General features: G+C 41.7%; 1 protein-coding gene across 2 annotated transcripts in view; it reads left to right on the top strand.

Annotated features, from left to right (window-relative positions):
- Nucleotides 1-14,950, top strand: part of camkk2 (calcium/calmodulin-dependent protein kinase kinase 2) — a 76,686-nt gene that overhangs the window by 670 nt on the left and 61,066 nt on the right. The window lies entirely within an intron of this gene.

Genomic DNA, 14,950 nt, shown 5'->3' with positions numbered 1-14,950 from the left:
CCCAGCACGACGACTGAGCCGCTTTTTGTGTTTTGATGAACATTGATCTGTCTGTGGATTCTGATTCTGCTTAAATAACTTCATACAAATGCTGCACTCATTTTAATGTTTAAAGTAGACTGTTGTATCATCGTTGTTATCTTAAAGCATCCAGAAGTTGCTCTCTTTACCCCTTCTCTAACTGTCGGAGGCGGGTTACAGAAAAATATTGCTAAATTTATGTGCTTTCAATAGAAGACAAAGACTGAGATCAAAATGAGAGAAAAGCGAAAATGAGAAATACTTAACAATTTGATTGTACATAGGCATTGTAAGTGGTAATCTGGAGAACATCAACATGACTTTTCACGGGACGTGTTACTCCACATCACGAAGGTGTTATGAGCAGACTAAGGTAAAATGAAATAACAACAGTCAGTGTCATCGCAGGTCCAGAAACAAGTGTGGCGATCCTGATTTAATTACAGGATATAACGTTCTGCGGCGAAAACAGTAAACAAAGTAACTTTACCTTTGAGCTACAATTTGGAATTGAAATTAAACATCAATGAAACCATAAAAGCTTGACTAGCATTATTTTGGGAAAACTGGAAAATAAGGTGGTACTGGGAAGTAAGCTATCAGTCAATGTTTTGAGAGGGGATTCACCAGTCCATCTGTCAAAGACCAAATACCAATACCCATACTTGTGTTTTAAGATGGGCCAATCCTTATCCGATCTGATGCCTATATGTATGTCACATTCTCTATTTCTTTATACAAGGATGAAAGTGAGAGTTATACTTTTGCCACTTCAGGCTTTGTGAACTCTTGCAACCAAAAATATAATAAATATATATATATATATATATATATATATATATATATATATATATATATATATATATATATATATATATATATATATATATAAACATAAATAAATACAATTGTGTCATATATTATATTATTTTATGGGATTATAAATGTGTGGGGGAAAATCTCAAAGAACAACATGAATTTCGGTTTCAGTGTGGATCAGTGAGGAATTAAACTGGCACATAGTACAGGTTGTTGGTCAAACAAGTGCGAAATATCACTGCAGAGCAGTTGTAGTTATTTTCCATCATGATATTTTAGACTTCCAAGCACAAATTCATGGACTAGCCAGTGATAATGATGTGATACCATCATATGATAAATGTAGACGCAGAAAAAGCATAGAAATGAGTTGAACAGAACAGCCCTAACCAACCACCCTTACCAATACATCAACATACAGGCAGAGGAGGGGGCTTGAGGCAGACACAGTCTGTCAACGTTGACATTTTATTTTTTTAGGAAAATCCTGCAGAATCTACCTATGAATAGAATAGAATAGAATAGAATAGAATAGAAAATACTTTATTTATCCCCGAGGGGAAATTCAGGAGTCACCGCAGCATTTAAGAAAACAAAGTAAGAAAGAGTATAGAAAGTGCAAAAAAAGTCCATAAGAAATTAGATGACAACATCCCGTCCACCACTCGTCCACCGCTCTCCAGCCCAGCCAGTCTCCACCTCCACAGGGTCCAGGACTGAGCCTCCCCAGCAGTCTGTTCAGTCTCTGTCTCCTGGATCCTGTCTGCTCACAGCAGGCGAAGCTCCTCCAATGTGGCGCCGGCGTCCGATGTCAGCTCCGTCAGCCACGTCCGTGAACAGCATGATGCCGCTGGGTTAGCACAGCTAGCTCATCCATCCCCCGGGGCTAGATCCCACGTTCCCAACAACGATGGATGGAAGGACAGGTCCACGTCGTCACCTCGCAGCTCACATCCGAGAACCAGCACGTCGTCCTCACCTCCTCCTCCTCAGCTCGAGGGAAATCATCAAGCCCTACACTAGTTAGCATTGACATGCTACAGGCTGCTAACAGCTAATTTTGCATGTAAACAATGCAGCCATGGTTACATGTAGGATCTCCAGACAAACACAGGAGAAAAATAGTAAAAAATTATCGCCGAAACCACAAAAAGTTTGGTGTCCATGACCGACAATGAACCATACAAAGTGATGATCCACTCCAAATACAAAGATTACGAAAAAGAGAAAAAAATTACAAGAAACGGACAAAGACGAGAGAGCTGCTGCAACAGGCAGCTACTTGGGTAGCGCCTAGCAACGGAAAAAAAAAAAAAAAAAAAAAAAAAATGAAAAAAAATGAATGGATATTAGAGTTATAAAATACCTACTTATAATAAAAATAATAATACATTTTATTTATAGAGCGCTTTTCAAAAACTCAAAGACGCTTTACAAGGTAAACAAAGACAAAGAGCAAGTTAAAGACAGATACAAATATACAAAATAATGAAATAACAGTAATATACATGTATACAAAAAGAAGACGAGACAAAAACAGTTAAAAGGTGCAAAGAGAAGGCAAGGTCAGGACCAGGGTTTGTTAGTTTAAGTTAAAAGCTTTGCGGAATAGTTGAGTTTTGAGTTTCATTTTGAAGTCGGTGAGTTCATCAGCGTCACGGAGGAGTTGTGGCAGTGAGTTCCAAAGGAAGGGGGCAGCGACAGAGAAGGCTCCGTCCCCCTAGGTTAGGTGCTTAGTCCTAGGGATGGTCAGGAAGTTTGTGACTGAGGAACAGAGGGTGCAGGAAGGGGTGTAGGGGTGAAGCATGTCAGTACGGTATAAGAGAGCCTGGTTGTGGAGTGCTTTGTGGGTAAGAAGGAGGATTTTGAACTTGCTATGGTATCAACAGGAAGCCAGTGAAGATCTTGAAGAATAGGAGTTATGTGTTCACAGGAACGGGTACGGGTCAGAAGGCGGGCGGCAGAGTTTTGAATGCACTGAAGTTTGTTGAGGTGGTTGGTGGTTGTGCCATGAAGAATGCTATTGCAGTAGTCGATGCATGATGTGATGAAGGCGTGGATGAGGGTTTCAGCTGCAGGGAAGGAAAAAGAGGGCCAAAGGCGGACAGTGTTCTTCAGATGGAGGAAGGCTGTTTTGTGACTGCTTTATTGTGTTTTGAAAAATTGATCTTATTTTCAAAGATGACTTCTAGGTTACAGCAGTGGGAAGAAGGTAAGAGGTTGGAGTTTTAAAAGTTGAGGTGGAGGTCTTTGGCTGCAGAAGTAAGGGAGTTTGGACCAATTAAAAGAATGTCAGATTTTGAGACGTTGAGTTTGAGAAAAGTACTTTTCAACCAGGAGGTGATTTCAGAGAGGCAGTTTGAAAGAGTGGACTGGGTCAGAGAGGTTATGGATTTGGTGGATATGTAGAGTTTAATGTTGTCGGCATAACAATGAAAGCTGAGACTGGGTTTGCTTTGCTGCCTGTATGATCCCTGATTCTCTCCCAACTCTCTACAACGAAAAACCAATGCAACATGTTGACTTTCACTTTCGCTTTTCTTGGCACTCTGCCCCCCCTCCCCTCTCTGAGTGCCGTCCAGTCACGGCAATCAGCTGTGCACTGCTCGAAACATGACAACAGACGATGTTATTTTACAACTGAACAATTCAACCAGACCACAGGCTCAAAGACACAAGTCACCAGAGTCCTGTCAGTATGACCAACATTATCCGGGTGGCTGCTTCATGGAAATGAAAGTAATACCATCTCCAACTTTAGTTCATGACATTTTCAAAGTGTAATATAATATAATATAATATAATATAATATAATATAATATAATATAATATAATATAATATAATATAATATAATATAATATATATTATCAGCCAGTTGAATAAATCTGAAAGAATTATCTTACTGGAACTAAAAATATGTAACTACATAAAGTTTGGTTTAAAATGAAAGGTTTGCTGAACTTTATCTGGCTGAAATTTCTCCTTTTTGCATTCAAATTTTAAAAATCCAACCAAAAGGTCTGCTTGAATCATTATGCTGGTGTCATTTTATGCATTTAAGGGTTGGAATTAACATTTATACAGTGATATAGAGGAGAAATCAGAATATCAAGATATATATTGTGTATTTGAGATAGCCTACAAATATGGAGATATTGGATTTCGGCCACATAGTGCAGCCCTAATCTGATCAAGGGGTAGAAGGTAGAGGATGGAGAGGGCGGGACCGAGCACCAAACCCTGAGGGACGACTTAGGACAGAGGGGCAGTGGAGGAGGAGCAGTTGTTGATGAAAATGAAATTGTTTCAAGTTACTGAGGTATGAAGTCAGCCAAGTGAGGGCGTTGTCGGTGATGTGGAGGAGAGATTTAAGGTGGGAAAGCAGGATGGCATGGTTGATTGTATCAAGTGGCGGTGAGGTCCAGGAGGATGAGGATGGATAGGAGGCCAGAGTCGAGGGAGAGGAGGAGGTCATTTGTGACTTTAAGGAGGGCAGTTTCAGTACTGTGGTGAGTGGGTAATCTGGATTGAAACTGTTGGTAGAGGGTGTTGTTGGTGAGGTGAGTCTTGATTTGAGCAGCAGGGATCCCTTCAAGGACTGTGGAGAAAAAGGGTAGGTTAGATATGGGGCGAAAGTGATTTGACTGTCAGGATTTAGACCAGGTTTCTTGAGGATGGTGTGGAAAAGGAGTTGTTTATAGGGCTGCAACTAACGATTATTTTTAGTGTCGACTAATCTATCAATTATTTTTTCGATTAGTCGATTAATCACGATTATTTTGAGTTTCAACCTAATTTGGCCTTTAAAATGTGCAGACCTTTATAATTCAACCTGTGTTTTGCATTTTCACTGCATTTACCCAGAGTTAGGTTCTCACCTCTGATTGGTCAGCCCTGTGTCACGTTTGTTTTTTTGTTTGTCTTTATTTCATTCATGATGACGTGAAAAAATATAAGTACTTGGCTATACAAAAAAATAAATAGGCTAAATCTCAAACTTAATGAAGCAGTTGTACGGGAAATGAAGTCGTTGTACGCAGTGTTGGACAGACCGCTTATTAGTGACTTTGGGCTCGTTTTCTAATGTTTATTTGCTCATTGGGGCTTGCTTTGCTCTCTGTATGATCAAGTCTGACTCTCCCCCAACTCTCCATAACAACGCGTTAAGTTTCGTTTCTCTACATGCGCTATTTCCACTTCGCTCATGCACACTCCGCCCCTCCTCCTCCCCGCTGAGCGTTACTGGTGCAGTGTGAGCTTGAGAGTGATAAATTTCCTCTCTTTTCAAAAGTTAGGGGGATTTTTTACACTAGTTTGTGGCTCAGATCCTGAAAAACTGTTGGTAACAGAGAGTGAAGAAGACTCTCTAAATCACGTTATCAGACGCTAAACTCCGGGAGCTGAGGCTCCGTCAGAGGCTCCGTCAGAGGCTCCGTCAGAGCCTCCGTCAGCACACAGCGCTCTCTGGGAGTGGAGATTTTTCCTCATCAATATTCCTCACGTATGAACTTAGTGATCTTTTCCCATAAAAGTATCCAATAACACAGCACCTCATGGTGTGAACTGAAGTTACAAATGAGTATTACCCCCTGGTATTTGATCTCACCATGTGACAACAACAATAAAAACAATAATACGACGCGTCGACTATTAAAATTTGCGTCGATTAATTTTTTTCGTTGACATAGTCGATTATGTCGACTAATCGTTGCAGCCCTAGTTGTGTATAGAGTCAATTTTCAGCTGCAAGAGTAAGAGTAAGGAGTTTCATTTGTCAGTGGTGAGGGAGTTAGAAGTGTTATCGATGGGGATGATGAGTTTGTTAATGCTGGAAAAGAGTGCCTTTTGGTTATTAGAACCGGTGTGGATGAGTTTTGCGTAGTAGGTGGAGCGGGTGTGGATAAGGGCAGATTTGTACAGTTGAAGGTGGTCCATGTATGCTTGAAGTAGGGCTGCACGATTATCGCAATCGCAATCGCAATCGCAATGTCAGCACACGCAATTACGTAATCGCAAAAGAGGATATCGCAATCGCAATGTCAGCACATGCAATTCAGATTTTTCTCCATGATAACCAAGCAAGCCTGTAGACTCATCATGACACAACTTTTTTTATTAAATCGCAAGCACAATCGCAATCGCAATATTGTCCACCTAATCGCAAATCGCACCTTTTCCCCAAATCGTGCAGCTCTAGCTTGAAGATATACTGTGAGTCTGGTTTTCTTAATGAGTCTTTCAAGCCTGCGTTTTTGTGCTTTCAGATCGTGGAGGTCAGGGGTAAACCAAGGGGCTGAGTGAGTAAAAGTAACTGTTCTGGTTTTTTAGGAGGCTAGTTTATTGAGGCGGGTGGAGAGAGCACAGTTAAAGTGGTTGACAAGGTGTTCTGGGCTAACTGATGATGGAGGGGGGACATGGTCATGGAAGTACAGACGGAGGCTGAGAAGTCATGGGGCAGGATGGAGTTGATGTTTCTAAAGGATATGGTGCATCTTCCTTTAGCGGAAGGGACGGGGAGGTGGTTATCAAACACTATGGCGAGGTGGGCAGAAAAGTGGAGGTTGAAGCTGGTGAGTTGTTGAATGGTGAAACCGGTGGAGCAGACTAGGTGCAAGGCATGGCCATGGGAGTGCTTGGGGAAATTAACGTGTTGTGTGAAGTTGAGGCAGTCCAGGAGGTCGAGAAAGACAGAGGCTTGTTTGCAGGTATTGTTGTCAATATAGAAGTTGAAGTCACCAAGAATTAAAACTGAAGCTGAGATGGCTGATAAATGAGTGATGAGGTCAGTGAAATCAGAGAGAAAAGATGGATTTGGCTTGGGAGGACGGCAGATCAAAGTGGTTATGAAGGGACTGGGCGAGAGTAGTCCGGAAGCAAAGTGTCCAAATGATTCAACAGAGGGAGTGGAAATAGGGCTGATTTTGAAGTGCTTCTTATGGACTGATGCAACACCTCTGCCTTGACCAGTATGGCGGGGACGATCAATGTATTTGTATCCAGAGCAGGTATGGCAGGTAGAGGTGTTTGGAGTTTGGACTGTAGATGAAGACAGGGGGCACTACAGTTTGAGTGTAGACAATCAATCACATGGTTGAGTGTGGACAGCATGCTGCAGGTTGACAATTAACACATGACTGCCGAGTTTGTTTGGATGGAGACTGTCACGTTTAAAGAAGGATTCACGGCCCCAACACAAGTTGAAATTAGGGCTGGGGGATATATCGAGTATACTCGATGTATCGCGGGCTTTTGCACGTGAGACTATATCGCTATATCGCACTCATCGAGTATAAAGAGAAAACTAAATATTTTCAGTCGTCAGAACGTAAATCACTTCGGTGATCCGCTCGTTCTACTCTGCTGCTCAGCTGGTGCTCCTCTCACAGCGAGCTCCTCGCCCCCCCACCCCCCCAGAAAAATTCTCCTGTGCATGCGTGTTATGATAGGAGCGGAGAGAAGAGAAGACGCTTGTACGTCTTATCAGTCTCAGGTTGCAGGTTTCCGGGGCTTGTTTTCTAGAATGTGGTTGCTTATTTGGGTTTGATTTGCTGCCTGTATGATCCCTGATTCTCTCCCAACTCTTTACGAAAAACAAACACGGCATGTTGACTTTCACTTTCGCTTTTCTGCCGTTCGGTCTCAGCAATCAGCTGATCACTGCTCGAAACATGACAGGGGATGAGTTTAATGCTATTTTACAGCTGAATACCAAAATACCGCAAGCTGGGATATTATCAGAAGACAAACCCAAATCCCAAACAACAAAACCCAAAACAATTCAACCAGACCCCAGGCTCAAAGACAGAACTCACTAGAGTCCTTTCAGCATGACCAACATTATCCAGGTAGCTAATTCATAGAAATAAAAGTAATATTATCTCCAACTTTAGTTCATATTTCGAAAGTATAATATAATATAATATAATATAATATAATATAATATAATATAATATAATATAATATAATCAGCCAGTTGAATAAATCTTTAATAATTTATTTTACTGGAACTAAAAATATGTAATTACATATAGTTTGGTTTAAAATAAAGGTTTGTTAAACTTGACTTGATTGAGATTTTCCCCTTTTTGCATTTAAATTAAAAAATCCAACTAAAAGGTCTGCTTGAATCATTATACTGATGTCATTTTATGCATCAAAGGGTTAGTTTAACATTGATATAGTGATTTAGAGGAGAAATCAGAAAATCAAGATATATATCGTGTATTGAGATATAGCCTACAAATATATATATATGTTGGATTTTGTCCATATCGTGCAGCCCTAGTTGAAATTATGAATAACGTTTACGGCATGCAGGCAGATTTAAGCCAGGAATGGAAGGAGAGGATCCTGCTCACAGTTGTGAGAAGAAGAGATTGGACTGCTTATGGAGATGTATTTCTCAGTGGATTGGATGAAACAGAAATGTGTCCATTTCGAGCAGGAAGTCCTGCATGGCAAGGATGTCAAACCTATTACTCAGGTGGATTTTGTGATGGAGTGCTTGGGGCAGCTTCGCTGCAAGAAGTGACCAAGGACCACGATGCAGGATCTGGGGTGGAGGTAGCGAGAGACTTGGGCTTGGCCCCCTGGTTCGACCAGGTAAGGTCGTCAGTAGCGATCGGAGGAGGAGGAGCAGAGGTAGAAGCCAGTTGGTTGGGAGCGGTGGCACCGGGCGGAGGGGATCAAACAACTTCAGCTTGGACAGTACCAGAGGCGAGGCAGGACTGGACAGGACTGGATGACGTGGACGAGGGACAGAGGAGAATAGTGTCAATTTGCAGCTCTGCTTCATGGTGGGTGTAAAGTATGGCTCCAGCTCAGACACTTTTTCAACATGGACAGTGCAGTTGGTGCAGACCGAGAAGAGGTAAGTGGAGCCATGAACGTAGATAGCACCTGAGAACAGATTAAGAAGAGGGCCAATACAGGGCTAAAAATGCACAGAATTTGTTAGAGGCTACAATAATTGCAGCAGTTTAGCAGCTGTGTAGCGGAGAGCAGGCAGGCACAGGCACTTGCACACATTAGCTCCTATTACGGAGACCGCAGCGATGGGGTGGCTCAGTGTTAAGCAGAGGAGTACCAGCAAGGAAGACAGAGACTTACCAGCGAGGGCCCAAAAGTAGGGCCCACTGTTGATAGTCAATACGGTAAAACAGTAAAGCAGTGTTGGGAGGCGAACTGGAGATCTGCTGCTGTGTAGCTCTGCTGCTTTGTACTTGATATTTGTTATGGGGCTTAAGTTAAGCAAATCCTTTATTCATTCCCTTGATGCTGCTTCTGATATTGTGGCTGTCTAAACATTTCAAATTCTTTATGAGCTCCAGAAACTCATAAAAAGAGAGCATGTGAGTCTTGTACCCCTCCCATATATACAGAACCACTGTAATTTCTCCAAACATTTCAGTTACAAGTAATTGTTCTGCTATCTGAAGTGTCAAAACATCATGTGGGGCGACCGACCAGCCTTGACTTCTACTTGGACAACTGGTTTAAAATCACTTTAAATCCATTTGAATATATCCCTTTGCCTATTTGGCGTAATTTCTAACATGTTTTGCATTTATCAAAAAATTATGAGCCATTTGCCCATACACTTCCATCATAATACAAACAAATTTTGTCTGACGATTTTCATTCATGAAATATCATCCGGGGCGACTAACAAGAAAAAACAATTGTAGGACTTTTTTTTTTTAAGCCACCTCAAGGACAAGTTATGGCATCAGCTAGACATATCTAAGGGATCCAGGTAAACGACTAGAATGTTGCTAAGCATATCTTATCTATGCTAATAAATCTTTTAACTGCTTTCCAACTTGTTGTCTTGGTGTACATCTAGACAACAAGTTGGACTGGTCCCTTAATACAGATGCACTCTTTTTCTTAAGGAAGCTCAGATCAATTGACGTCTGTGGAAAGCTGCTGCAGATGTTTTATCAGTCTGTGGTAGCCAGTGCTTTGTTTTATGGTGCAGTCTGCTGGGGAAATAGTTTAAAGCAGAAGGACAAGAGGCGACTGGAAAAACTGGTGAAGAGAGCTAGCTCTGTGGTTGGATCCAGTTTGGACTCACTGGAGGCTGTGGTGGAAAGGTATACACAGAAGAAAGTGGAGGCCATCATTCGTCACTCTGATCACCCTCTTCACACCATCATTGTCCAGAGAAAAAGCAGCAGGGGACGACTCACCTCTGTGCGCTGCAGGACTGAGAGATACCGAAGATCGTTCCTCCCTGCAGCCATCAGAGTGTATAATTCTTTAACCGGAAGATGAGCCCAAAAAACATGAATTTCCCTTCGGGGATCAATAAAGTATATTTTATTTTTATCTTTTATCTTTATCTATGTAGTGAAAACTTTTGGGTATCATGTGGGGCGACCGTAACCTGACACGCCATACGGACAGTTTCATATATCTGCCACAGAAATATTTCACTAGTCCATCTGGGTAGCGGCTCTTCAGATTTGTTTTCAGGGGCGGCACCTTCAAAAAAAAATCAGCAGCTGGTGATTGGACGACCGTTCTGATTGACACACTCAGCACAGACCAATCCGCATCAAGCCACGGTATGACATAGCTTATGTTTGCCGCTGCTGAGTAAAAATAGACAAACAACTACAGGAACAGGAGAAACAGTTGTGATAATGGCGTTAGACGACTGCTGCTGTTTTTGTAAAGTCAACTTAAGAATCAAAGGAACACTGACAAGTACAAAAGTCTGCTGACATCACGTCTTCTCGTCAGCTGCTCCCACAGCTCCCGCCTCTCTTCCCTGGTTGGGCCGGTCAGAATTAAGCCAAGTTAACGGATGACCAAAGCAAGCTGGGCGCTGACCAAAATCAACATTTCACCGACATCTTAAAGGAGGTCTCCGAAACACAAAGAGCGGTGTCGGCAGTTGAGCTAAAGTTGGCCGATATGCTAACGCGGCTAACAGATGCTAAGGAGGGCATTGAGTTGTTGGAGGAGGCTGAGAGACAACGCTGTGATTCTCTACCAGCTGCAGCCTCCGAGGTCGAAAAACTGAATTCCAAACTGACGGAGTACGAAGACAGAGATAGGCGAGTAAATAAGCGGAAAATAAAGACGCCGTCTCCTTCTTGAGGAAAGTTCTGCCAGAAATTCTGGAAACTGACTTCAACGGCGGGCTGGATATCAAGAGAGCGCACCGGTCTCCCCTGCCAATCAAGCCTACAGGACCACCAAGGCCGTTCATTGTCCGCTTCCTGCAGTTTCAACAGAAGGAATTTGTGTGACAACGCACCAGGGAGATTGGTAACGTGTGCTAGAAAGGTCAACAGATAAGTTTCTACCAGGACTTTTCCAGAGCTACACAGGCACGACGTCATGCCTTCTTGGAGTGCAAGCGTTTGCTACATGCAGCCAAGATCCAGTTCGGGCTCAGATACCCGGCGGTGCTGTCCCTTACATTACCTGTAGGAATCAAACACAGCTTCGAGGATCCGAAGAAAGCTCTGCAGTGCATTAAAAGCTTATGAATGACTGGTACAAGTATTCCCCCCACCTGCCATGCACACATGCACATATGTATACTCACACACGTTCTTATTTAAAGTCAGATCTTTTAAAGATCTTCTCACTTAGCCGTTTTGCAAGATACTTTTGGAGCTGACAGGTGAAGTTTGCACTAGGGTGAACTTTTACTTCATTATTTTTTGTTTAATGTTTACCTCTGATGCATTCCTAAAATAATTATGTTCAGTACTAGGCTTGTCACGATACTGGATTTCTAACTTCGATACGATATTTTGAAAAATATTGATTTTCGATACAATTTTTGATACCACGCAACCACAAGGATTTTCAGTGCAAAAACGTCTCTTTTTATTCAACGAACAGTACAGAAACAGTACAGAACACATTTACTTAGCTGCAACTGAAACAACAAAAACAGTGCAATTGTACCGAGGTAGGGCACTTATTTAAAGGCCTCTGATATTTGTCAACATTCAAAAGTAACTTAAATGCAATTGAAAATAAAGATATGTACTGTGCACTTATTCAAACAAGGGCCTCAGAGTCAGACTATTTAAAGGCATTTTAAAGCAATTGAAAATAAAAACAGTGCAATTGTACTGAGGTAGGGCACTTATTTAGAGGCTGCTGATATTTGTCACTTATTCAAAAGTCACTTAACTGTGTTTGGAGTAGAGGAAAGATCTTAAGCCCGAGCCCGAACCCGAAGCCGCCCAAAATTCGGGTCGGGTCGGGCCAAAAGTGTTAATAATTAACTTGGGGTCGGGTCGGGTCGGGCTGGCCTTCGCTCTCACTAATTTTTTTAAATAATTGTATATTTATATATTATGTATTGAGTCGGGACACGCGCGCTTTACGCAGCGCTCAATGTCAGATGTTCAAGAGGACGAGACCCAAGACTGAAAACCCGCACAATACGCACTTTACACTGAGATGACCGCCCTGGACCACCTACCTCAGCAGGTCTGACTTCTGCAAACAGCAGCTGGTCCAGAAACATGTATGAATGGATTCATCCGTGCGCACAGTCTCCAGCGGAGGATATTTAAAGTCTGTTTGTTTCCCCCTTTTGTTACGAAGACTATAGTGAACCTGCTGCGCTCTGGAGGCTTTACCCCGTGTATCTCAGATGCCTTTCCTTGTGATCTAATGAAGCCCAGAGACCTGCTCCTGCTGCTGCTTCTCTACTTGTCAGAGAGGCGCGTCCATGTGAGCACAATATTACATACAGAAATATCTTTAACAAACTTTTCCAGCGTTATTTCACAGTATAAATGCATTTATAATGAGCATAAAAATATGTTGATTATTTTAACAATAAGAAAACTTGCGATATAAAATTTCAGGTTTGTTTCGGGCTTGGGCCTGCAAATCAAGTTAATTGAACGGGCTTGGGCCGGGTCGGGCTTTAATACCTCGGGCCTGGGTCGGGTCGGGCTGGATTTTTAAGGCCCGATCTTACCTCTAATTTGGAGGTACCATACTGTCTGGACTATGTCACTTCGTGGTATAATTATACATTTTTAAAGTTGTATCAATCAAAAGAAAAAAATGCGTCATGAAGACGAAAACAGCAGATAGGCTATAAGTCACACTGGGCCATAAGTTTCATTTATTTAGAATGATTTGGTTTGTTTACAGTATTTCCAGAGTGAACTTTTTACATATAACTGTGATAAATGTTTGTACATTACATTTTTTTTGTCATGCCTTTTGTATGGAGTAAACCATGACAGATCTTGATCTAATCTCAATCAATGTGAGGGGTCTTAGTATTCCACATAAAAGGACTATCATATTAGATTTTTAAAGGAAAAAAGATGTGGATGTGGCAATGATTCAAGAAACCCATTTGCTGCAAAATGACATTATTCGCTTTACCAATAAGTTTTACCATTGTATTGCATCATCCTCTGCTGTGACAAAATCCAAAGGTGTCATGATTATACCCAAGCGTATTTTGAGATGCGACATTTCTGGTTCCTGGGCGGACACGGAGGGACGGGTGACCATCGCAAAAACTAAAATAGCGGGCAAAAATATTGCTTTCATTTCAGCTTTCAGCTTATGCCCCTAATACACATGATACTGCCTTCTATAAAATGTTAACGACGACTTTGCTTGAGCTTACAGGCTATTACCTGGTGGTAGGTGTAGACTTCAGTGCAGTCTGGGACAGTGCTTTGGATCATTCAGGGGGGCTGGAGAGCAGAGATCAATGTCTGGTTTCAGTAGCTTTGCGCCAGTGGGCATCTGATATTGGTGTTATAGATATATGGCGTATGTTATAGTATGTTAAATCCATCACTAAAGGATTTTTCCTTTTTTTCTGCGAGACATAAATCTTTTGCAAGGCTAGACTTCATTTTTGCAACTAAAGATCTGTTCTGTAATGTGCACAACTCTCTTTATATTCCAGTCACATGGACTGACCATAAGCCCATCTTTTGTTCAGTCACTGTTCGTGATGTTCCAAATAAGGCACCTAGGTGGCGGTTTTAACACCTCTTTATTACAGGACGAATCTTACAGAACACAGTTTAAAACTAGTCTGGAGGAATTATTAAGGTGCAATATTGGATTGGTTTCGGACCCCAGAATTCTGTGGTAGGCTGTTAAAGGTTTTATAAGAAGTAACTACACTTTGTATGCTTCTACACAGGAAAACAACAGGCTGCTAAACTAAATGCTCTGGAGTCTAGATATGCAATGTTGATTGCCTCCCTGCAACAGAATTTTTCTGAAGCTACTGCACTTCAGATAGAACTTATTAAAAAAGAGATTAATGCGCTTTTGAGGCAGAATTTTAATGCACAAAACTAGGCAAACTTATTATTTTGGTTCCTCCAAACCTAGTCATTTGCTCGCTATGAAACTTAGGACTGATGAGCACTTTACAGATATTTTCTGTGTCAGAAATACTGACAGAGTTATGCAATCGGATCCTGTAAGTGTAAATGCTACTTTTGCCAGTTTTTACCAAACTCTATATAGAACTGAAGCCGCCTGTAATGAAGCAAGTTGCAAGAAATTTTTAGGCAAGTGCTGTTAAACCGTCTATCTGTGAAAGATTCAAAGGATTTAGATAGCCCTATAACTATTCAGGAATGTGAGATAGCCACAAAAAACATGCCAAAAGGCAAATCCCCAGGTCCTGATGGGATCCCCCCCGAGTTTTACCTGACCTTTTGGACATTTAATGTCCCTTGTTACTTGATATGTTCCATTCGTCGGTGGAAGTTGGCTCCTTTTCAAAGGATGTTAACTCTGCTTTGATTTCATTACTTCTCAAGAAAGGTAAAGACTCAACAGAATGCTCGAGCTATAGGCCCATTTCTATTTTGAATGCTGACTTGAACATTTTTGCAAAGGTTTTGGCTCATAGGCTGTAGGGTCTTATGCCTAGCCTTGTGCACTGTGACCAAACAGGTTTTATAACATCAAGTCTGGCCTCTAACAGTGTTTGGAGATTGCTACATGTCATTGACCAAGCTCAAGACTTAAACTCTCCAGTGGCAATCTTCTCCTTAGATGCTATGAAGGCATTTGATCGATTGGAATGGCCTTTTTTGTGGTCAGTTCTTGGAGCTATGGGGTTTGGTCCCCAAT

This window comes from Halichoeres trimaculatus, unplaced genomic scaffold, assembly GCF_033239565.1.
Source record: "Halichoeres trimaculatus isolate MK-OKI-2021-1 unplaced genomic scaffold, fHalTri1.1 fHalTri1_scaffold_16, whole genome shotgun sequence".
Classification (NCBI taxonomy): Eukaryota; Metazoa; Chordata; class Actinopteri; order Labriformes; family Labridae; genus Halichoeres; species Halichoeres trimaculatus.
This window is presented reverse-complemented; position numbering and strand designations above follow the sequence as displayed.